Raw genomic sequence first — 24,590 nt, 5'->3', positions numbered from 1 at the left:
CCAGATGCTTGGAAGCTGTGGCTGGATGGCTGGGTGGGAGCCGGTTGAAGTTAAACCCTTTGAAGACAGAGGTCTTCTGGCTGGGTTGGGACGACATGAGATTGGGGGGCCAACTCCCATCTCTTGTGGGAGCTCAGCTTGTGGGAGCTCAGCCTTCTGTCAAGAGTTTGGGTGTAACCTTCAATGCTTCCCTCTCCATGGAGGTACAGGTTGCAGCTACTGCAAAGGTGGCATTTTTCCATCTCTACCGCATCAAGCAGTTGGTCCCTTACCTTTCCCACCCCGACCTGGCCACAATGATCCATGCAACGGTCACCTCCAGGCTTGACTACTGTAACTCGCTCTACGTGGGGCTGCCCTTGAAGTTGTCTCAGAAACTCCAGCAGGTGCAGAATGCTCCTTACGGGATCCTCGCCGTGGGACCACATTGCTTTTCCAGCTGCACTGGCTCCCGGTGGAGTACAGGGTCATGTTTAAGGTGCTGGTTTTGACCTTTAAAGCCCTATGCAGCCTAGGGCCCTCATACATATCTCCCGGTATGCCCCGCGGAGGACCTTAAGGTCCATAAATAGCAACACCCTAGTGGTCCCGGGCCCTAAGGAAGTTAGATTAGCCTCAACCAGAGCCAGGGCCTTTTCAACACTGGCTCCGGCCTGGTGGAACGCTCTGTCTCATGAGACCAGGGCCCTGCGGGATCTGATTTCTTTCCGCAGGGCCTGTAAGACAGAATTGTTCCGCCTGGCCTTTGGCTTGGAATCAACCTGATCCCCTCCCCCTCTTTCCTTTTCCTTCTGTGATGGAACCCCTATTTGGGGACTTCCCTGGCTTTTTTCTGGCCCACGTATGACCAGTCTGGATAGTTGGCCTTGGTGAAGATTTGACGTTTTCTCCCCTCAAACAGGTTTTGATCTGGGCTTCCACTGAAATGAGGCTGCATTTTAAGTTGTACTTTAATCCTGTTTTTAAGTTGTATTTTAATCAATTGTTTTTATACCTGATGTTAGCCGCCCTGAGCCCGGTCTTGGCTGGGGAGGGCGGGGTATAAATAAATTGTTGTTGTTGTTGTTGTTGTTGTTGTTGTTGTTGTTGTTATACTGAAACTAGAATACAAAGATGCATTATATAAAGGAAAGTCACTTTGGAAACATGAGTATAATGCGTAAAATGTGTAAAATTACATAGAAAGATGTATATTAGGAGGAAGTTGCAGTTAAATGCTGCTGAATTTTTCATGGTGACTTTTTTAAAGGTTTCACAAACTGGTGTGGAAATGTATAGAATTCAGAAGTAGAAAAATGAGAAACTGAAAGAAACAAAAAAAAATGATAGATTTCCCCACTCCTTTTCAAAATTTGGAATAAATCCAGATTAAACAAACAGGGTGGGATCCAATACAAGGACTGGTTTAGAGTTATTAATTTCAATGGGTCTACCCTGAGTAGGATCTAGTTGCATCCAACCCACAGTTGGTTATAGTGGAATGCAAAAGCTTTGTGCTTACCATCTTGCTTCTCAGTGTGCCGCTACTGGAGGCAGAAATGGGTCTAGTAGCAACTGGAGGCCCCTTTACTTAAGTCTCCAGGAAACCCACTACCCACCTTTAGACAAAGGAGAAGGAGGAGAGACAAACCCAGAGAGAAAGCCTCCTTGGCACCAGAGGTTTTGGGCAAAATTAATGTGAGCACAAATGTTTGCCAGGAAGAAAACATTGACTTCTGATTCAAATGGTGCTTCTTTTGCACTGAAGATTAGTGGAGAACCCAGAAGGGTCTTATCAGCCTTTTAAAGCAGGGGTAGGCAACCTAAGGCCTGGGGGCCAGATGCGGCCCAATCACCTTCTAAATCTGGCCCACGGACGGTCCGGGAATCAGTGTGTTTTTCCATGGGTAGAATGTGTCCTTTTATTTAAAATGCATCTCTGAGTTATTTGTGGGGCATATGAATTCGTTCATTCCCCTCCCCCCAAATATAGTCTGGCCCATCACATGGTCTGAGGGACGGTGGACCAGCCCACGGCTGAAAAAAGTTGCTCACCCCTGTTTTAAAGCTTTGAAGATGTTGTTTAATAGGAACACACTGAAAACAAAAAAAAAAATTTTCCTTCCAGTAGCACCTTAAAAAAAATTTTTTTTTTTTGTTTTGACTATGGCAGACCAACACGGCTACCTATCTGACACTGAAAACAGAATGGGAACATCTTGTAAAACACAAGTGGAGCCGCGAAAATTGTGTGAGGCTTGGCACCAAAAGATTCGTAGTGGAAAAGACTTTTGGTGGAAAATCCCTGTCCTTTGATGAAAAGGGCCTGAAAGAGAGCACCATTTATCCCAAGAAGAGTCAGAACCTGCCTGACAGATTGGCATGTAGTACAATACCACCCCATCTTTTCAGAGGACATAACTGAGTCCAGTTTAACTCTCCCACTTCAGGACAATCCTTCCAGAGCATCCTACTTCCTTCACTCCCTGTCCCCCTCTGACTTTTGCTACTGGAAGTAACTGACCATTGGGTTGTGACTGGGTAATGGGAGAGTGTTAACTCTTTTATAGCCACAATCACATTAAAATACGTTCTATGTCCTTACCAATTGGGTCTTAGATGGATGCTCATTGAGTAGCTCAACAAGCTACTTTCATGCCTCTAGCATAGACATGTCACGTACACCTGAGAGATGGTGTCTGCTTAATACAGGGGTTGTGGGAGTGCATTTATCAGCCTGGATGACCACATCCCAAGCTTCAAATGCCAGAGATGGATAGGGCTAGAGGCAAATGTGGGAAAAGCAACAGAGGTGAGTCTTACTTTTGTACAGGAGGCTACATTCCAGCCACGAAGAAGTCAGATGTTTCTGTACCCACCTCTCCAACAGGCAAATGGGAAACTTCGCCAGAGCTCAAGGAAAACATTCCAGTCAAATCCAAGCACTCAAGGAAAGAACAGAGCAGCGCCCATGAAGGGCATGACCTGGAGAAAGGCTTGCCTGAGGGCCGAGAGAAAGGACTGGAGGGCCACTTTGGGCCTGTGAGCCTGGGGCTCCCTTCCCTTAGCTCAGTAGTTCTTGAACTTTTTTTCTGGCCACACTTTCAGAATAAAAATTTGCTCGTGCCACACCAATTTTTTAATTGAGAAGAAATGTATGGGGAAACAAAAAGAAGCAACTCCTAGCAGTGCTTGATTTATAGCACAGAATGTACCTACTTTATAATATTATCATGGGGCATCTGGAAAGTATAAAACAATGCAGCTACAAAAGAACATGGATCATTCCCAAAATAATTATATATGAGCCTCGTACCTTAAATATGTGTTCAAACTCAATGAGATTTGTGAGTTTGCTTTTGCCGGATAATCTCATTTATATTGGGTCTATTTTGAGGCAAACGAACACTCATCTCCTCATCAACACAAAGAAGCCTTACTGTTTTCTGATTTTTCATATTTGTCAGAGTTGAAAATCCCTGTTCGCAACATTATGTCATGGAGAACTATAGAAGAATAGCCAATGCTTTTGAAGAGAGGAATGGATACTGCTTCTGGTTGTATATCCAAAACATTTTTGTGATACTATGCTATACTACACTGAAATGTTTAAATGCTATATTGATTTTCCTTGAATCTTCCTGTCACACTTGCCTTCCTGTCACAACTGCCCTGGCTTAATGCACAAAGATATCCCTAATTGTAGAAGGAGTTTAAACTTGCAAGCAGTCTGTTTATGGCACAACTTGTGCATAATTATTTGCTAATGGTTCCCAGGCTTAAATATTCCTATTCCATTTGTGTTGGTGATATTTGTGGTGACAATGATATCAGGTGATTAACAGGAAAGTTGTGTCCTCACTTTCAAAGTTGCCCACAGTGGAGGTGGGCAGATAACCTTCTGGCTTTTAATTTAAAACTTGTGCAATTGGCTACAGCAAGATTAGTTGCTGGGGCAGTGGTCTGCAGTGCATGTTTCTGGTCCCACCTCAGGTTGCAAAATGGCCTGGCCTGGCCCTGAGACCTCGCCCCACTCCACACAGTGAAAATAAAGACATTAGTTTGTTGGCTGCTGAAAGGAAGAAGTCAGAGACTGAGAGCTGTGCAATCACTCAGTTTATTCATGTCCTGATATAAACATGACAAGAAGACAGGCTGGGTTTTTAAGGTACATCACATGGTTTTGAGGGGTCATTAATTTTATGAGACTTGTATGTACACGTTTCTTTATCAAGATACGAAGTGCATCCTTCTAAGTGAGCAATGGCACCATATCTAAAAAACAAAAACATGTTTAAACATAAGTTCCGTCTTTACTTCCCACAGTCTTTTGAGCTCCCATTTTTCCTAGGAGCCAAGATTTAGTAAAAATTCTCTTATGTTTAAGGTTGTTATAAAATTACACCCCACCTAATACAGAATATAAACATTTTTGTTCAATGTTAATTTAATGAATCTGGGGTTAATTTAAACTTTTATTATTTTATTATTGTTTTTAAATGGGATGCTTCCCTGAGTGTTGTGATAACAGGGGAAGAGCGGCAATATATTTTCTTAAACAAAATAAATGATATGTTATAGCTAAATTCACCAGCACTCCTAAACTCATTATTATGCTTTAATGCTGGCATGCGATGCAAACCCCCCCGCCCCCATTTTGTAGTACAATGACCTTGAGGTTTGATTGTGCGCTAATTGAAGTTCTGTAGAAACATCACCAATAAAGATGAAGCAGAAAAATAAACCTTGCTAAGTGCCTCTCTAAATCGACCCCTTTTGATAGATGGTGACTTAAAAGAAGCTGACTTAAATACAGCTTAACTTTTGAATGTTTATTGCAAGTTAATATCCCAGTATGGAATGCAGCTCTGTCTTTGAGAACACAAAAGGCTGCCTGCCTGTGGAGTGACACCATTATCCCATCTCAACCCTGCTTGCTCCAGCAATTAGCCCTCTTAACCCTAAGAGGAAAACCTTACACTGGTAACAACGGAAGCCTTATTCCCAAGGCTGATTGCTGCATGGCGGAGGGGGTGGTGTGTTAGGAAGGTCACAACCGAGAGGGTTGTGTGGTACCCTCCTCCCAAATCTCTGCCACATGGCAATTGGGGTTGGGTGGGATTTTTTTGGAAACCCACTTGCTGAGAGATCAATAATTTGGAAGCTCATGCCTACCTGGAACAGCAGCTCATGGTGCCATTATTACACTCGCAACTCATGCACTCAGATGTATTCCATGCTGACCCAGATGGATGCTTGCTTGCATCATAAGAATCAGTACATTCACCTGGAACCAGTTTCCTCTGCATTAGTGTCAAGCCTCCAAGTGTCAGTGAAATTATAGGTACATCTGGGGAAACCGCCATTCGTCACAATGATCACTACAATCAAGTTGTAGTTGCCAGATTGTTTGTTTTTCTGATACGGCTCCTCTACGTTTGATAGTAACCTGATATACAGAGGTATAGCAGATAAACCACCTTTATTTCTCTAGCAGAGACTTCTCAAAAGTGATACAATTGATATAATCTTGTTGACATAATTTGGATAAATCAGTAACGTCAGAGGGAGCTTCCAACTGTCACATTAAGGTGGGATTCAGTCACATGCCGGCAAGATCAGGTTGCACAATTAAAGTTGATTTGGAGGTTTTCCACAACAAGCCTACCTCCTCAAAAGACTAGACTATCTGAGAGAAGGAAAGTGATGGGGAAATGTACTGGGTTGTGTGGGATAGTAACACTTGCTTTGATGCAACATCATCTAATCTCCCACAAACAAATAAGAATGAATGGTCATTAAACAGCCAGCACTGCCTAATCTCCCTGCAAACAAAAAAGCTAGAACTGCTGCTCAGAGCTCTTTTCCTAGCATAGAAGGCTGGAAAGGACCGCTTACCTGATTCACCAGGAGTGGCAATTGCGGTCCAGTGTGGCCGGGGGGGGGGTGTCCCGTGCGACCGCTGAGTGAAATCAGCTCCTCTGTTGGTTGCGGTGGTGGTCAGAAGTCACCCATGAAATCCAAACATGAAGTGGCCTATCACTGCCCGGCAAGGGGGAGGGTAAAAGCTGGCTGCACTTTTCCCTAGCAGTGCAGTCCCCACCTTCCCTCCCTGCTCAAAAGTGAGTGGGCAGAGCCTATTCTTTGACTTTTCTGTGATATATCTGGTTGCCATAGTCGGGACCAGGCTGATATATATTTTGCTTTCTCTGGGATTACAGAGATGCTAAGGAGTCTCTGAGTAGTTATATCAGAAAGTTTTTCACATGGCATTTTCCACACATGAACAAAATGCAGAGGAAGTGGGTGAGGCAGCAGCTGCCCTTTGAATTGGTCCAGAGCGCCTCCACTGTCCTGGGAGTTCTAGCACACAAGGAGCCCATTTTGCTGGCAGTTCCCCAGTTTAAGGGAGTTGCATTCCTAGCCTTGCTGGAGCAGGCGAGGCCCCGTTCACTGGAGAGACTTTGATGGCTGGAGGTGGAGACAGCTGGAGGTGCAGCCTCCGTCTGTGTCCGCTTGCTGCCACAGCTCCATATGGAGAGATCTAGAAGGCTTCCCACTCCACTTGACTGGAGCTTAATTTCAGCTTTGCCTTGCTGGAAGATGACCTTGTTTTGCTTGCCTCACCTGGCTGAAATGCCAGGCTACCCTTGCTGGAACCTGAATTCATAATTAGCCCACCTTGCTCAGCTGAAACCCCAACTGGGTGAGATCTGCATTAAAAGCAGATACTTCAAGTGGTCAAGGTACACATAGAGCCACACCCTGCATTTAAAGCTAATGACACCCCAGCCATGGGAACTGTAAATCCTAGCAAGCTTAACAAACTACAGTTCCCATTATTCCTTGGGGGAAGCTAAGTCCCTGAATATGTTTTATACATATGGTGTGGATCCACCTGTACCAGGACCACCTTGTTCCTTATGGAACAATCCTTCTGCCCAAACTAACAGAGTGTTTGAAAATATTACCATCTTTATTGTCCGCGGTAAAGGAATTATGGATGCAATGTTCATGGCACAAGTCCAGAAAGATGAACAAAATAGACAGGTGGAAGATCACTTTCTGAAACAGAAGCAAAGGGTTTTTTAAAAAAATCGAGAGAAGTGTCTACATAAAATTCTGGATCTATCAGGAAAACCACATGATCACTTACATGCCCAAGTTGTGTGTTTTTTTTAATGAAAACATAAGGAAGGGCCTATCATTGAATGAGCAATGTCAGAAATAACTTCAGTTTATATACCTGCTTTTGTAATCAGGGAAAGTACTGCAGCAAAGGCAACACTATTTCCTTCCCTCCAGATCAGATAAACACCGAAGCTCTCTTAAGAACATCTGAGCGTCAGAAGAGCCTGCTAGGTCAGGCCAATGGCCCACCTGGTCCAGCATCCTGGCTGTGCCCATGATTATTGGCGAGATTTAGTAAGAAGTAATAATCAGACAGAAAACAGAATAGGCAGAAGCAGGCATGTATTAGAAGGACTAAGCATCAAAATGAAGGGACACGGGTGGCGCTGTGGGTTAAACCACAGAGCCTAGGACTTGCCGATCAGAAGGTTGGCGGTTCGAATCCTTGCGACGGGGTGAGCTCCCGTGGCTCGGTCCCTTCTCCTGCTAACCTAGAAGTTCAAAAGCACGTCAAAGTGCAAGTAGATAAATAGGTACTGCTCCGGCGGGAAGGTAAACGGCGTTTCCGTGTGCTGCTCTGGTTTGCCAGAAGCGGTTTAGTCATGCTGGCCACATGAACCGGAAGCTATACGCCGGCTCCCTCGGCCAATAAAGTAAGATGAGCACCGCAACCCCAGAGTCTACCACAACTGGACCTAATGGTTAGGGGTCCCTTTACCTTTACCTAAGCATCATAAGGGACTAAATGCAGATGGGGCCATCTGGCTGAGAACATGGGACACCACTGTTAAAACATCTGCACTGGCTGCCCATCCACTTAATTTACAACGCTCTGAACAACTCAGGTCCAGGGTAACTCAGGGACCCCTTCTGTCACAGCTCAATCCCTGAGATCATCTGCAGGGTTGATAAGGCTCATTTGACAACAGCAAGAAACTGAGCATTTAGAGTCGTAAGTCCAGTATTGTGGGATACTCTGCCAACAGAGATTCAGCAGGTGCCTTCTGTTTCAGACTTCAGATGCTTCCTGAAAATTTTCTATTCCATCAGTCTTATTAAAAACACACCTTTCCATAATAGTTTTCTTATTTTAATATTTTAATGTTTTTATTGTATGTTTTTGAACATAATTGTTATAGACTGCTATTCATACAAAAGTATCAGAGCAGTTTACAAGTGTGTATATATATATATATATATATATATATATATATATATATATATATGTCTCCAGTCTTTGATGTACTGCATCAAAATTCTGAATGCCTTTGCAGCTTCCCTGCCTTGAAAGAAATCCACTTTAGGGTGGCCTTTGCACAGTTTTACCTAGTCCAGATTCAGCAAACCATTGGATATAGTTTAGTGCAAAAGCATTGTGCTGCTTACCATCTTGGTCTTTCCATATGCTGCTGGCAAAGTCTCCTTACGGGGCCTGTTTCTGGTAGCAGTGGAGAGCAAGAGCGTGTCCCTCGCTTAAGCCTGCAGGGAATCCACTGCCTACATTTATACGAAGGAGAAGGTGGAGAGGCAAAGCTGAGGGGAAAGTCTCCCTTGACCTGGTGTTCGTGGTGTACTATTGTGCCCACATCATGTTTGTTTTGAAGAAAACATTTGCTTCTGTCTCAGCCGGGCCTTTTTTCTCTTTGCACGGAGAACACTAGAGTAGGTGGCAGAGTATTATCAGCTGAATCGTCTTCAGATCTGTTTCTTGGTAAGAACATGCAGAAACCAGAACAGGAACAGCTTGTAAAACATCATTGGCAAAGTGAAGCCTGCATGAAGTTTAGTGCCAGATATTCACAACAACAGGCTGTGGAAAGAGAGGGCTGCCCACTGAGGAGAGGGGCCTGAAATGGGGTGTCATTTGAGGGGGAGATGGCTTGGGGACAATAACTTACCTGACAACGAGGGCTGTAGAGTTGGGATAGGGTGGGAATAAGCAGGGCATGATGAAATGGATGTAAGCAACCATGCTTTTCAGGCAGACAGAACTGGCCCAACTTTGAGCACTGCAAATAGCAGTTCTTTTAGCTGGATTGGGTCGGGGCAGAGTCACAGAATTTGGGGTGAGAGGAAGATGAATAGTGAATTTATACCAGGTCAGGATTTGAAGCCAGGCAGTTTCAAAGCGGGAATTGTTGATGCTTTGTGGAACACCCTCCTAATGAGATCCACCTGGCATTTTTGTTGACACCTTTTCCGGGTGTGGTAAAGAATTATATCCCCCCCCCAAGCTTTTGTTGGACATTAACAATGTTGTTTGATGGTGTACCATAGTTTCCCCCCATTCTTTCCCCTGCATTGTATTGGGGAAAATAGCACTCCTCAGTAGGAACCACCCCCCCCAGCACCTGGCATTTTAAGAGGCCACTCTTGGGTGAAAGCGGCTACCACTTTCTCTTGGGGGGGGGGGAAGAAATTTGATTCAGTTCACATTTAACCCAAAATTTAACAGGTTTGCACTTTCCAAAACAGTAAGAGAACTGAAATACAGCCACCTCCAAAATCCACACTTACCTAAATTTAGCAAATTGGTGGCCATTATTACATCTTGTGGGAGCAGCTTCCAGCACTTTATGCCTTGTGTGAAGAGCCTGCTGAATCTGGCCAATGGCCCTCCCCAGTCCAGCATCCTGTTCTCACAGCCGCCAACACAACGCCTACTGAGAAGCCTACGGCTCATGAAAGTGGAGGGAGAACACAGCCATCCGAGTTAGTAGCCTTACCCTCCATGAACTTGTCCAATCCTCTTTTCAAGCCCTCCAAGTTGGTAGCCATCACTGCCTCCCATGTGAGACGTTTCCATAATTTAACTATGGGCAGCATGCGTCATTTTATCTTCCCTGAATCTTCAGTTTCATTAGATGACCACGAGTTCATCTCTGAGAGAGACGGGGAGAAAAACTTTTCTCTACCTGTTTTCTCCATACCAGACATGATTTCATACACCTCTATCATGCCTCCTCTTACCTTTTCTCACAGTGGCCAACAAGAGGCTGATGGGAATGTATAAATTATTGCTGGAATGGGAAACTAAAGATGAAGAGGTAAAATCATTAATGATCCACTGGGCAAAAGATGTGGGGTATAATATACAACTTGCAGATTGGGAAAGACTGTGGAAGGAGGACTTGAAATTTACAGCATGCTGTACGTTAAAAGAGAACTATACGAAAATGATGTATAGATGGTATTTGACCCGGTAAGACTAGCATAAATATATAAAAATAATACTAGCATATGCTCGAAGTGTAAAGAGAAAGAAGGCACGTTCTACCACATGTGGTGGACACGCAAAAAGGCAAAGGCATTCTGGGAAATTATATATAATGAATTGAAAAAAATGTTTAAGATAACTTTTGTTTAAAAACTATTTATTTATTTATTTATTTATTTATTTATTTATTTATTTATTTATTATACCTTTTAAAGAGGTATAATAGGAGAAGAATTACCAAAGGATATGAAAAGACTGTTTATGTATATGATGGCAGCTGCGAGAATGCTTTACGCCCAGGGATGGAAGGAAGAGGAAACGCCAACTAAGGAAGAGTGGATTATGAAGGCGATGGAATAGGCTGACATGGCAAAGATGACTGGAAGAAACAGACACCAAGAGGACAACAAATTTAATACAGAATGGAAAAAATACATAGACTATATTAAAGAACATTGTAAACACTTAAAGATGTTAGCAGGATTTTTATAACACTTGTAATTTGCAAAAACCAAAAGACTAAAAAAAAGGATTAAAGTTAGATAAATGTAATCAAATGCGGTAAATATAAAAAAAATGTACATTTTGAAAACCGTGGGGGGGGGAGTTTGTTATTTTGTTTCAATTGACGTTTGTAATGTTAAAAAATATGAAAAATAATTTTTTAAAAACCACAAGAGGCTGATGGGAAACCCACAAGCAGGACCTGAGCACAACAGCGCCCCCCCTCCTGTGGTTTCCAACAATTGGCATTCAGAAACATAGTGCCTCTGACATCCGAGCCATCAGAGTGAGTAGCCCCCATAGCCCTCTCCTCCATGAATTGGTCCAGTTGGCCCAAAGCCACCCAAGCTGGTGACCATGACTGCCTTCTGGGGAGAAAGTTCCATAATTAATCTATGTGCTGTAAGAACAAATGCTTCCTTTTATGTGTCCTGAATCTTCCAACGTTCAGCCTCATTGGATGTCCAACAGTTTTATTGTTATGAGCGAGAGAGAGAGAAGGTTTTCCCTCTCCACTTTCTCCATGCTCTGCATAAATGCACAGACCTCTCTGATGCTACCTCTGGCCTACCTGTTCTCTATACTACCCACCCACCTTTCCCTGCAGAGGAGTTTCTCTACCTGCTTAATTGTTTTGGCCGCCCTCTTCCAACTCTACAATATCCTTTGGGAGGTGAGGTGACCAGATCTGTGCACAGTACTCCAAATGCCATCGCATCATACATTTGCCTAACAACTTCATGATATCAGCAGCTTTATTTCCAGTGCCTTCCCTAATGATCCCTAGCACGGGATTTGCCTGTTTAATAGAATTGTAGAGCACACTCTTTCCCACATAAGCCAACCAGATGCTTATGACAAGCCCACAAGGAGGACCTGAGCACCATAGCAGTGCATGTCCCCTCAGAGCCAGTGTGGTGTAGCGGTTAGAGTGTCAGACGAGGACCTTGGGCCCGTCTCTCTGCCCCTCAGTCCATCCTACCTCTTTGGGTTATTGTGGGGACTAGATGAAGAAGGGGAGAGCCATGCAAATGCAATAAAATAAAATAAATATCTGGATCTCTGCTAAATAGCAACCTTGTGTGCTTCTCAGTCGTAGCTCTTCTCATATAGGATGTCTTGGTATCTTTTTGAGGGCAAAGACTTGTTTTTATTTTATTTGCCCAGGCATTCCAGTATGTTTTATAGTGTTTTCATTGCTTTTATAAATTTTACCAACTTTACTGCCACCCTGGAATTATGTATTGTTAAGTTTTATTTTATTCTGTTATTGTTTCAAAATTGTACCTTTTGTGCCCTTTATAAATTTATTAAATGAAAAAGCCTGTCAAGCTAGCAGAGACTTCTTACCTGCAGCATCTTAGTCTGACGTTTTCTCCAGCTGACCTCAGGCCAGCTGCTTGATAGGCATCTAGGAGTGTTTACTGCAGGAATTTGGAACCAGAGTCACAGGACAGACAGGTTGCCCCAGAAAACCTAGTGATGTGACATACTTTATCCCCTGTGGTCCCACAAATCACCTGTTACACATCTTGCGACCCATAAACAAAGGCATGTAATCTGAAAAGTTGATCTGTGTGATTTTGCGATAGATTTATTGGTTTGAAATGGTGGATGTCTCCTTCTTTTTGGTTCTTTGAATGAGTATCTCTGACCACGTTTCCTCATGATATTGGGGTGGGGGGCATGTATAGTCAGCAGCAGTATAGAGACAAGCCCTATGGGGAAAGGCTAAAGAGAAGACAGGGGCAGGGTAGGTAATAGCCTTTCCCCAATATTATTTATTTATCCTTTCTTTATTTCATATCTTTATATACAGCTTAATACTAAAACAGTCTCTAAGTGGCTTACAAAAATAACAGATACTTTGTGTGTATGTTACATTGTGCATTGTCACTGTGTGGTTACTTACAATAGTGATGGGTGGTGAATGGATGAGTAATTGGATACATACCCTGCATGCACTTGAGTTTGTGCATAGAACAAAGACACTCATAAATGTGGCACCCACCTCCCAGGGATTCTGAACCTGTAGATTAAATGTCTCCCACTTTTGGAAGGCAAAAAGCTCCAGGGAAGGACTGCATTCTGAGGCTGGTGGAGTCTTAATTCCCTCACCGGCCAAGATTTGGGAGACCACAGTATCCCTTGGCAGAGGAACCAAACCGAAATAAAGTGAATTTGTCAGGTAGGGATTGTGGCTGTGTGCCTAACTCCACCCAATCCTGGTTCAAGAACCAGCAGTGCCAGATTTAGGGTGGTGCGAGTGGTCCCCCATACAGGGCGCTGAGCCAAGGGAGCGCAAATTTGAGAAGATCCATTTTGGGGTGCCAAATTTTGGGCTCACTTGGCACATATTACCAAAGATTACCAGAGTCTGACCCTGGAACCAGACCAATCTAGGGGGATCACCCCAGGCTGCCCAGAGTGATCCTAGGCTGCCAGGGGGTGGGGCATCAGACAAGAAGGAGAGGTGAATGGGAAGAAGGTCAGGGTAGGAAAAAGGGTGGGAAGGAATGTCAGTTGGGAAAAAGGAAAGCGAAGCTGCAGGGCCTTGTCTGCTTTGCCAGTGCCTTTGCCCCAAGGAAAGCCCCTGCAAAGAAGCACCCACACAACTGAATCCTCAGCTTACTTCCCAAACTAATACATGGATCATAATTACACTTCAAATTTTGTTCCTCTTGCAAAACCTGAGATTCAGTTCTTGGCTCAAAAACCTACCTAAAATGCATTTTTAGATTTGTTAATCTTTGATAAAAGGTGTTTAAGGGCTGAGATACAACATTTAAACATGTATTTTGTGGTAAAACACACATTTAAATATTATTTAAGTATGGATTTTCTAAGAGATTTAGAAAACAGAATCCACAGTTAAATCTGGAAATAGAAAGATTGTAGGAATGGACACATGAAAAATTGACTCAGGCCAGCCCTTTGATAGACCCTCCACCTGACGAGGCTTCAGCCATTTCATTCAATAAAGATACACTCATCCTTTTGGCACTCATGGAAGAAAAGAGGCAGAGATGAAGACATTGACTGATTTATTCAGGTTCTCTAACATGAAGGGGATGGAATAGGTTTGTATAGCTTCAAAACACAGTTGTGATGGGTCCCCTTTCACTTTTATAGCTTCAAAATTCAGCTGCGAAGCATCATCATTTCCCTGTGGATATGCTAATAAAAGAAGAAGCATTAAGTATGAAACAAGGTTTGTCTTGAATTGCAACAGCCTTTAAAGAAGCTCTAAAATGACACACCAGTTTAGCTATCGCTAACATCTTTCAGTGCAGTCTCTGCCTGCCTACTCATAGGTCCACATTCACATTCGCTTGACTTGTATTTTGATCGTATTGTGTACCAACTAATTATTCTGGGTCCTAGAGCTTTTCATGCTGTTCTGCAGCTGTGCCATAAGTTTCTTGAGAAAATCTGATCTTGCCAGAAAACCCGAAGAGAGATTTGGCCCACTTGATAATGACCGCTCCCCACATTAAATGGGGGGCGCCCTTTGCGTGGTCGCGTGCAGCCCCTGGACCCTATGCGGCACCATTAGCGCAGGCTTGGCTTCGCCTCCCCCAGGTGGGATATCTGGAGGTCTCCGCCTACCTCAGTCAATTGCCCAATACCGCATGGGGAGGCGTTGCCAAGGTGATCAGGCCAGGTAGGGGGAGGGACCACTTGCCCACACAATAGAGGGAGGATAGTACCTGGGAATCTTCAGTCGGCTCCAGAGCTTCTCCCACCCTGCCCTCCCTCAGTTAAGACTTCTTTTGCAGGTTAACCTTTTCTCCATAGGTATGTGGGCGCTGCTATGTCAGGGTCGCTGTTGAAGGGCCGGAAAGGAATTTTCCTGCATTGGCAGATTTTGCCTTCTCTGTAGCAAAATGTCACAATTTTGGCGGTTTCAGGCCTTGGGCAGAATCCTTTAGTCTATCTTCCCTGAATGGGGGGGGCGTGCAGCAGTGACCCACGTCCCCTTCCTCTTTGCGGTGGTGATACCAGGGTTCCCCGTTAAAGGGGTTGTTTGAGGGGAGGCTTTGACCATACGCCTAGAGGTTGTCATTGCTCTCCCCTGCGACGGCAGCGTAACGGGGATGAGCTCTCTCTGCTTGAACATATGTTCTCCAGAGCCAACTCAGCCTCCCCCCCACTGGATAACCCTGATGTTCCCTAGATCCCCAGCAGGGAACTGGGAGGGATAAATGCCCAATGCCTGAGCCAAGGTCTACCCACATCTGAAATATAATAAAGTTGTGGCCAATTTTAATCCCATAACACGTTGTCTTGAGTCGTTATTCCACACGGGGGGGGGGGGCAGGGTTTGGGGGACTCTGCCTGTCCACACAAACTGATTTTGGAAGTTTCTGCAGATCTGCCGGCAGGGGCCGTCTCCTCCCACCTCCTCCCTTTCTTTCCATGCTCCGTCCCTGGCAATAGTTTTTCATTAGAGTTTCCCACCATTGAACTGCACCCCCCCCCCAGTTATTGCCTGTCTGGGACCTGGGATTTCCCTCTCATTTTCCAGATGACCCTGTTCTGCAATAAAACACTCACGTTGTGATTGTATCACATCTTTCTGCATAACTGCAAAACCTTCCCTCTTAAAAAATTGAAAGGCCGTTCTAGAGAATGCAGAGGTGATAAGTTTGGAGCAAGAAGGCCAGAAGCCTAGAGTGCCTTTAGAAACCCTCTTAATAACATATTTGGAAGGGGGAGCAAAGAGTCCTGGAAACTTAGCTTATTCTCTTTACCTTTTAGCAACAGGTAACCCCCACACTGACCCCCCCCAGAGGGTGGAGCAAGGCAGATAATTTTGGCGAAATTGACTGGCAGCTTCGCATGCCCCTGGAGCCCACACGCTTCCCTGCGTGTCTCACTCAGAAAAATCTGACGATGCACAACCCAAGTGTGCACAAAGACACCTGGTTTCCTGGAGAGGGTTCCAGGACAGAAGTAGAAAGTGCACCCATGGAGCCACCAAAGCAAAGCAAGTCAGGATTTTTCAGGCAAATGTGGATTGGCACTAAGTGTATATACTGGGAGTAGCCAACAAGGCTACCATCACCCCTGACTATTAGCTATGCTGGTCAGGACTGGTGAAAGTAGGAGTTGAACGTGGAGTTCAGCAGCTTGCCTTCCCCTGGTGTGTGGGCAGAAGGTAGATCAAGGTCTACTGGCAGACTGATTCCCCTAGTGATTTGCAGCAGTTCTTCAAATACAGCTGCTTCTGCCTCCCAGTTGCTTACCAACAGCAACAAAAAAGCCAAGGTCCTAAACATGTGGCTGAAATGGAGAAGGCTAACCAGAAGTGGACTTCTGTGTGGAAGGGATGTGTGAGCTCTGCTCAGTTCTGGTCCTGAAAAGAAATCCCTCTGCTCATCCTGTCCTTTCCTTCTAACTGCATGTCCTTTGCCCCTGGTTCAGCTTGATAGATCATGGGAGTCAATTCGATAAGCGCATCGCTATACAGGATTGCAATCTTAATGTGGTGCCACAACACCAACGAGAGAGGCTCCTCACGGTGTCCGGCTCAGTGGCGGGCAGTCCATTAAGGCAAGCTCAGGAGGTCCTCAGCCAGCACCTGCCTCCTTGCTGACAGCCCCTCCAGGGAATGGCACTGCCTGTCAGTCTTCTCTGTCTCAGGGCTTCTCCACACTTACTTTCCCCTGCACTTCCTAGGCACAGCCCATGCTTTAAAGCAGGGGTTGGCAACCTAAGGCCCATGGGCCACAAGCAGCCCACGGGGGTCGTTTAACCAGCCCACGAACCGCCCTCTCAGCAAGTCCCTGCGCGCTGCACTAAATCGGTGCGTGGGGACTCGCTTCCGCGGCACCAGAAATCATGTCTGCACAGACGCGGACGCCGGAGGTCATGGGTGCGCTCATGCACACACGTGATCCAGCCCACAGAGGGATCTCTGCTGGAGTGAACCAGCCCAGGCAAGGTAAACCTTGCCGACCCCTGCTTTAACGCTCTGTCTCCGAGTGCCCCTTTCTTTTGCTCCGGAGCTTCCCCCACAAAAACCCAAATCACCATTTGCTGTGCTTGAGCTTTAAAGTGTGGTTTTTTGCAAGGGAAGCTCCAAGGCAAAAAAATGGTGCTTTCAGCCATGGACCATGCCAGGAAAGAGCAGGGCAAAAGGTACATGTGGATAAGCCCTCAGTGCTGCCTTTGTATAACTCAGCAGGGAAGAGTAGGGGAATAAAATGGCAATGAGTTGGCTCTACCATCAGCTCCAGTTCTGCCAGCCATTTGCTTTGGTGCCTCCTCCTGTTGGCCTCCCTGACGCCTGCCCTGCCAGTCTCCATGGGCACCAGCCTCCACGGGTCCCGCTATACAGAGGACAGTCCTCTCTTTGAAGGTGCCCTCTGTTGAAAAAGCTGCATTGGTTTAAAGATTAAGAATTGTCAGAAGGGAGAGCGATTTGGTAGCTTCAAAATACTATTCCAGGCAGCCCTAAGAGCTTTGGATGAAAGAATGTTTTAAATTGTTTTTTACAATGTTTTCTTAAAGCTGCAATTGATTTTAGATCTTTTTAGAATGTTTTAATCTGCTTTTAAAATATTTGCATTGTTTCTCTATTAAATTCTACTTCTGTATGCTGCCAAGGGCTCCTGGGGGAGGAAGGGCAGGATCATGATGATGGTGATGATTATTATAATGCCTTGTATTTCTAACTGTTTTTAAATTTGCACCTATAAATACAAAGTAGCACATGTAAATCTGTGTCCTCTTTTTTTTGGAGGGGGGGGAGGTTGATGCATAACTGACCAAGCCTCTATTCACTGACAGAGGGAGATTCTCCCCCTGCCAATGTGGGCAATGCATGAATAGGCCCAGTGCCAATGTGTTACTTTTTCCTACCTGTTGTCACAGCATTCTGCTCCGCTTCTGCTGCATGTGCATTTCATGCCGTTAGCTCCATTCCACTCAGACCCCATTCCGTGTTTTGTCCCATCCAAAGGAGAAGTGCATCCATCTGGAGGAATGACTGCTCCTAGAGATGGCAGGGAGAACACGGTCAGTTTCATCGCCATCAGTGCCTGCACTTCCAAAATGCAACAAAAAGCAGCTGTTCAAATCAGAAGATAACCTGGGGGAATTGGCACCACTTGGCACCACACCCTCATGGTTGCCCAGCCTGTAACAGCACCCACAGCTTATTTCTCCAGTCTGGCTCTTCCCACTGTGGGAGACAGCCTGTTTCTGAGTCCCAGTTGCTCCTGTTCTCCACTTGTGGGCTTCCCCCTGGGGGAACAGACTAGTTTACCTCCCAAGATTGAGAAGAATAGCACCTGTACATCTTGCCTGAAAGTTCAAATTATACAAATGCTAGAAATGCACTCTCCTCCCACTTTTAAAAAATAAAAATGGGGATCTGGAAATTATGAGGCATCTGGGAGAGAGGGCAGTGTTCCCCCCACCCCCGCCTGCATGGATGCCCATCACCACAACCAATGGTTTCAAAATACACCTCTGCAGCTGCAGTGGTTGATGAAATGGTTGATGAAACGACAGGTTGTGGTCTGGCTGGTGCCTTTGGGTGCATGTGTGTGCATTCACCAAGTTGTATATTAGGCCAGGGATGGACAAGCTGCAACCTTCCAGGTGTTTTTAGACTCCAATTTGCATTTTAGACTCCACCCACCAGCGTGATTAATGGCTGGGGATGGTGAGAGTGATGGTCCACAGATTCCCCACTCCTGTGGGAAAGAGAAGATACCCACCATTGCCCACTCAAATCTTTAATTTTTAGGGAACCTGAAGAGGGGACTGGATACTGAAGGAGGACAACTCTGGCAATCCTGCAAAACACAGTTTGAGAAGGTATGCCCAGAAGGCAAACCAAAGGACCAAAATATGGATGGTAACTGATCAAGTGCATGGATCAGGAAATAAGAATAGTTCCTGGTACATCGTAAGGCTGTGCACACACTCCCCTCTATAGGGAAAACCTATTGCGGAAGAATTTTGTATACTGAGGAGATAGGTTTCTTGGTTTATACAAGTCTTCCTGCTTCATTATTGGCCCATCCTAAAAGGTTACGCCCTTTAGGACTCTCAGGGGTTGCTTTATTGCCCTGATTTGCTAATGTGCTTCAGGGATAAGTGCTGGCAGGGTGTGGGAGGACCTTTGGATGTCAGTCCAGCCAGCATGCAGCCTCTCAGGGATGTCAATCTTCCTGATAGGGTCTGGCCTTTGAGCTTTGACGTAGGCACTGATCTGTTCCTGCTGTGTACTGGCCAGCTAAAATCTCTCTGTTATTATCCTCTGGTGAACCTGATAACTGAAGGGGAAAGTATTTTATCTTGCTTATGCTATGTTATTCTGCTAAAAGTATGTGTCACTGTTTTTTATGCTGTGTTCGAGCCTGACACTATAAAGGCAGTGAACTCCTCTCCACTACTGTTGCTGTTGCCACTGAATCCAAAAGAATGCTTGAATTTCCAAAACACCCTTCACCTGATCCAGGACAATCTAGGAATCAACCCTCCCACCCACGAACCAGTCCTGAATCAATTTGGGTGGGGAGTTAATGTTTAGCTGTTGTTTTTAACAAGGTGGTGAAGCTGACCTCTGCAGTCTTCATTCTGGACATGCTGTCTCCTGACAGCTTTTCATTGCTCTGGAGGCCTGATTCAACCCAGGGCAATTTAGGGCTCTCTCAACCTGACTCAGCCCAAGCCTGGATCTCCATGAATTTGGCCATCTGGTGCCTTGTCCCAGCAAGTAGGGGTAGGTTGAAGTCTATGGGAATGCTTGCTTGAGTGTGCAGGCCCTGCTCTTTCTTCATTAAAATTGTTCAACATTGCTAGTGCAAATATTTCATAATAAGCACATTTTGTATGCAGTTTTGACTAATGTCCCCATTTTTGCAAGTGATTTCTCCCAATATATTGCACTTATTTTTATATTTTTGCTAATATGTTCATTCTTACACACACTTTTACCTAGCATATGCATTTCTGTAAACACTATTTGCTTGGAGAACTGCCTTGCAAAATTCATATAACTGCAGATTGCAAAGGAAGACTTTGTTTTGTTTCTCATGTCTTCTAGAAATTGATAATTTGATAGATTCACCTTCAAATGCAAACTGAATGGAATTTCTCTCACATCCCTAATCCTGAGTCAGGATCAATTTTTTTTAAAAAAAAAAGCCAAGCATGAAATAATCAATTGCACAAATCAGTAGGCTGTTCAATAACTTTACCATCACTAACTTCTGCTTTATTTATGGTTCGGACACAGGAGCCTTGGCACTTGCCCAGCCAGGTGATGCATAACATGATCAGGATGAGAGCAACTTTCTGAAAAAGAGGAATGGGAAGGGGGAAGAATTCAGCAAAACAGGCTTTCAGTTGCTTTGAGAGTTTACACTAAGCTTTGACTCCACTAGAACTTTGTGGTTATTTACATTTTAATAAATGAATGAAATATTTATTGCTAAAAGCTATAAGCTGTCACAACTGGTCACAATGCATAGAATACAAATAATTGATTTAAAACTAAACAACAATAGCAGCAAAGCAAAAATTCAAAAATCACACCTGCATAAGTTAAGCACTCCACATCTCACACTCCCCCTTATGATACGTGTCTTGGTGCCTAGCGCTCAACTTACTTGCAGCCAAGGCAAATTTTGCAACCTGTGCAGTAATAAATATGTTATTGCCAGCCAGCAAAATAGAGATTTGCTCAAGGGGAAAGAGAGGAAAGGATGTAATGAAGGAATTTTTGTCCATAAAGGGCACAGCAACAAATGGGATGGAATGTCCTCCGTGTCTCCCGACTCACAGATGCAGAGTCTTTGGTGCACAGGGGCATTATTGAATCTCCCCACTAGATATGCAGAGGGCGTACACTGAAGACGCAAAGCTGTAAATGCTTTTCTAAGTGGTGCCAGCGTGAGATTAATGAAGTACGGCTCCAGCCCAAAATATATTTTCTATATTGGATACCAGGATGAGTATGCCATCTGGGAAAGTAAATGAAGGTCCCGCCATTTAGAGTCCAAATGGTTTTTCTCTTTGGTGAGTTGTTTGACTCTGTTAGAGGCAAGATTTGGTAAGGAGTCCACATTAATCCCATAATAATGGAGAATCTTACTGACTGAGTTTGCCCAAGAGCTTCATAAAATGCAATTGCTCTCAGAAGCATTTTTAGGGAGCCTGGTATTACTCATGCTAGCCAGCTTCAGCCAGTATAGGGCTAGCACTACATGCACACTGGTTTGTAAGCAGATTAGCCCTGTTTCAGCTCTTAAAAGGGGGCAGGTGTACCTTTGGGGACAATCAACAGTGATTTCAGGAAAGAGTTCTGCACCACTTCTAAGGGGAGGACATTAATATATCCCCAAATCTCTGCACTGTACTGGCATAATCTTCTTTTGAAATACTTCAACTGTGGGGGCAACTAAACTCCCCAAACTCATGTGCTTTTTTAAACGTGTAGACTGAGAGACACACGTGAGTTGCGTCATGAAAGCACATGAGGTGCAGGTTTGCTCAGACAGCCTTCTCCAGCCTAGTGCCCTCCAGGTGCTTTGGACTACAACTCCCATGAGCCAAAACCCCCATAGTTGTATGATGCTGATGGGCGTACAGTTGTGCAGGTGTGGGCTTGTGGGAGGTGTCATCCAAAACATCTGGCAGGGATCTAGTTGGAGAAAGCTGAACTGTGTGACTAATGACTAGGATTCTGATATTGACTGGCAGGAGTCAGAGGGGACAGGGAGCCTTTGAAGCACCCTAATTCTGAAGCCCATTTTAGTCAGAGCAAATAAATTTGCATTGCCACATAAGCCTTTGCAACAGGTGAAAGGTTTGGATCACTGACCTTATTGAGGCACAAAAGCATTAATCCACTTACCATCTTGACTTTTTGCTGTGTAGACAGAAAGCACTTCTTGCTAAGAAATGGCTGCTAGAATAAAGGAGTGTTCTGTGGTAATGGGAGCAAGGAATCTATCACATTTATATATACCCAAGAGGCAAAATCAAAGAGAGGCAAAATCAAAGAGAACGCCTCCTTCTATTTGAATTAATGTGACCACCCCTGCCAAAAACACACACACAAAAAACAAAAAACCCCTCTTCTTCCTGTACAGAAAGGGGAAGAAATGTCATGTTTTAATATGGACCTAAGTAATTTACATTTGGTGGGACGTGGGTGGCGCTGTGGGTTAAACCACTGAGCCTAGGACTTGCTGATCAGAAGGTCGGCAGTTCGAATCCCCGCGACGGGGTGAGCTCCCGTTGCTCGATCCCAGCTCCTGCCCACCTAGCAGTGCGAAAGCACATTAAAGTGCAAGTAGATGAATAGGTACCGCTCCGGCGGGAAGGTAAACGGCGTTTCCGTGCGCTGCTCTGGTTCGCCAGAAGCGGCTTAGTCATGCTGGCCACATGACCCGGAAGCTGTACGCTGGCTCCCTCGGCCAGTAAAGCGAGATGAGCGCCGCAACCCCAGAGTCGGCCACGACTGGACTTAATGGTCAGGGGTCCCTTTACCTTTACCTTTAATTTACATTTGCAATCTGAAGTGAAAATGTAGCAAGCAGAATTGATTATTTTAAATTTGGGCTTATTTTATTTTTTCAGTCTGAATGATGTGCACAAAAATTCACATTTTAGGGGAAGTGTACATAATCTTACATATGTTACTGGAAATAAAATACAAGAACACAGTGTTAGGCTAAATTGCCTGGAAAACGTGTATTATGCAAAATTGCAAACCAACTTGTACATTAGCTTGAGTGAACCATAAAATGGTGGCAGATTTTCATTGGGGCACTAAGAATTGCAGGCTGATTTGGAGATGTGGCAAACCAAACATAGGCTTTGATAAATGAGAAACTGAAATTGACACCATCCATCCCCATCTGTTGTCAACACAATTCCACCTTCAGTGCAGTCCTCCACTTGAGTTTCAGCAGGTGTTCTCTGCTGTAACTTTTAAACTTTTGCTGAACACTCATGCAGACAAATAACATAACTTCTATAATAGTTAGTTGGTGATTTCTGAATTAAATTTGCTGTGTGGCTTTTATTGAATATATATAACTGTTGAACTGTTGAAAACTGCTTTAATTTTTTATTTTACAAAACTGGAGTATATAAGTATTTGTATATATAAAATAAAATAAAGGTTAACTTAAAAAAATGAAATTCAAAAGATTTCATTAGCTCTCTCTGCACAATTGAGCATCCACAAAGGCGGGGAATCATGTGGAAGATCTGAGATGTGTTCTAGCAAACATGAGTAAAACCCTCCTCTCTTTGATCTTTATCTATGGGCCTTCACAGCCCAGCAAGGTTGAGGACTTTTGCCTTCTACATGGAAGGAGATTTCCTCTTCAGATTGTGTTCCTTGGGGATGCTAATTGCTTAAGCAGCATTCAAGAACCTATAGACTTGTACCTTAATTACCTCTCCCATCAATCTTAATGCCTCATTAATTGGAACAAAACATGCCTAACGTTCTTTTGCTGGAAGTATCTGGCAATGTTCGAGCAATTCTGAAGCCCACTGTAGCCAGACCAAATAAATTTGCACTACCATCCAAACCTTTACAAAAATTCTATGCAAACCACATCAAAGGAGACCTTAGTGAAACTAAGTAAGAAATACTGCTCTTAAAGCAGTTCTGTGTGAAAATGCCAGTTAACTATCCACCACATTTATATAACCAGAAAAAGTCCGAGAGGCTAATTCAAGGTGCTATGTGAATTACTGGAGCACAGGCAGAACCCTCTCCTCTTATGTGGATGGGGAAGAAATTTGAGTCGTTTTACATTTTAATGTGAACTTAACTTATTAACCTTTTCAAATGCAACGTGGCGAAAAGGAGTGAGTCATCTAACTTTGTGCTGTATTTAGATGACGCACTTCTATGTGCCACATCTACAAAAATAACATACAAAATTGTTACCAAAGATAACATACAAAGCTATATTGTACAAGGCAAAACTGATGGGAATGTGTGTATGTGTGTGCGTGTTGTAAACTAATTTAAGTTTTTAAAAATGAAACTGCAGTATATAACTATTTTTTAAAACTATATAAATTAATTAAAGTTAAAGTTTATTTAAAAAGGAAAACAGCCTATGACTTTTTAAAATGTTTTAGCAGAAATGGATGGAATTTGCAAATGGATGGAATTCTAAGGGTATGAAATCTGCCAGACTTCAGACAGCTGTGCCGGGGAGGATGGGGCTGGGTGGTCGTGCCAAGTGCCTTCAAAGTTGAATTGTGGGAGGATAAAAAAGGATTCACTTCATACACACACCATAGTTTTGTGCTCTTTTCTGATATGTTGCTTCCATATCATTCCCCAAAGCACTGTAATTGGAGAGTCTTGGTAAAACCATTCCCTGTACCTCGGGTTAAGAACTTAATTTGTTCTGGAGGTCCATTCTTACCCTGAAACTGTTCTTAACCTGAGCTACCACTTTAGCTAATGGGGCCTCCTGCTGCTGCCGCGCCACCAGAGCACGATTTCTGTTCTCATCCTGAAGCAAAGTTCTTAACCCGAGGTACTATTTCTGGGTTAGCGGAGTCTGTAACCTGAACCATCTGTAACCTGAAGCATCTGTAACCCGAGGTACCACTATAATTAGCTTCTGTTAGCTTGTCTGTCATAAAACTTCACCCCATCCTTTTCATCCTCACTCCCTGGCATTTTGTTGGAGAACATAGGAGGAGAGTGTTGCTTTCATTTGAGAAAACTGCAAATAGGTCTTAAATTTTGGGGAAC

At 44.2% G+C, this 24,590-nt stretch overlaps 2 long non-coding RNA genes across 2 annotated transcripts in view; both read right to left on the bottom strand.

Moving 5' to 3' along the window:
* The window catches only part of LOC310769919, a 77,487-nt gene that overhangs the window by 8,947 nt on the left and 43,950 nt on the right, over positions 1-24,590 (bottom strand). The gene's annotated exons all lie outside the window — the stretch shown is intronic.
* LOC310768498 lies at positions 4,078-8,683 on the bottom strand. Its single transcript, XR_014551344.1, has 4 exons — positions 8,497-8,683; positions 6,951-7,044; positions 5,155-5,266; positions 4,078-4,254 (listed from the first exon to the last, which is right to left on the bottom strand). It is a non-coding gene; the product is annotated as an uncharacterized lncRNA (long non-coding RNA).

This window comes from Podarcis filfolensis (assembly GCF_964270895.1).
Source record: "Podarcis filfolensis genome assembly, chromosome: 8".
In the NCBI taxonomy this organism is placed as follows: Eukaryota; Metazoa; Chordata; class Lepidosauria; order Squamata; family Lacertidae; genus Podarcis; species Podarcis filfolensis.
The sequence above is the reverse complement of the archived record's forward strand: the minus strand, read 5'-3'. Positions and strand labels throughout refer to the sequence as shown.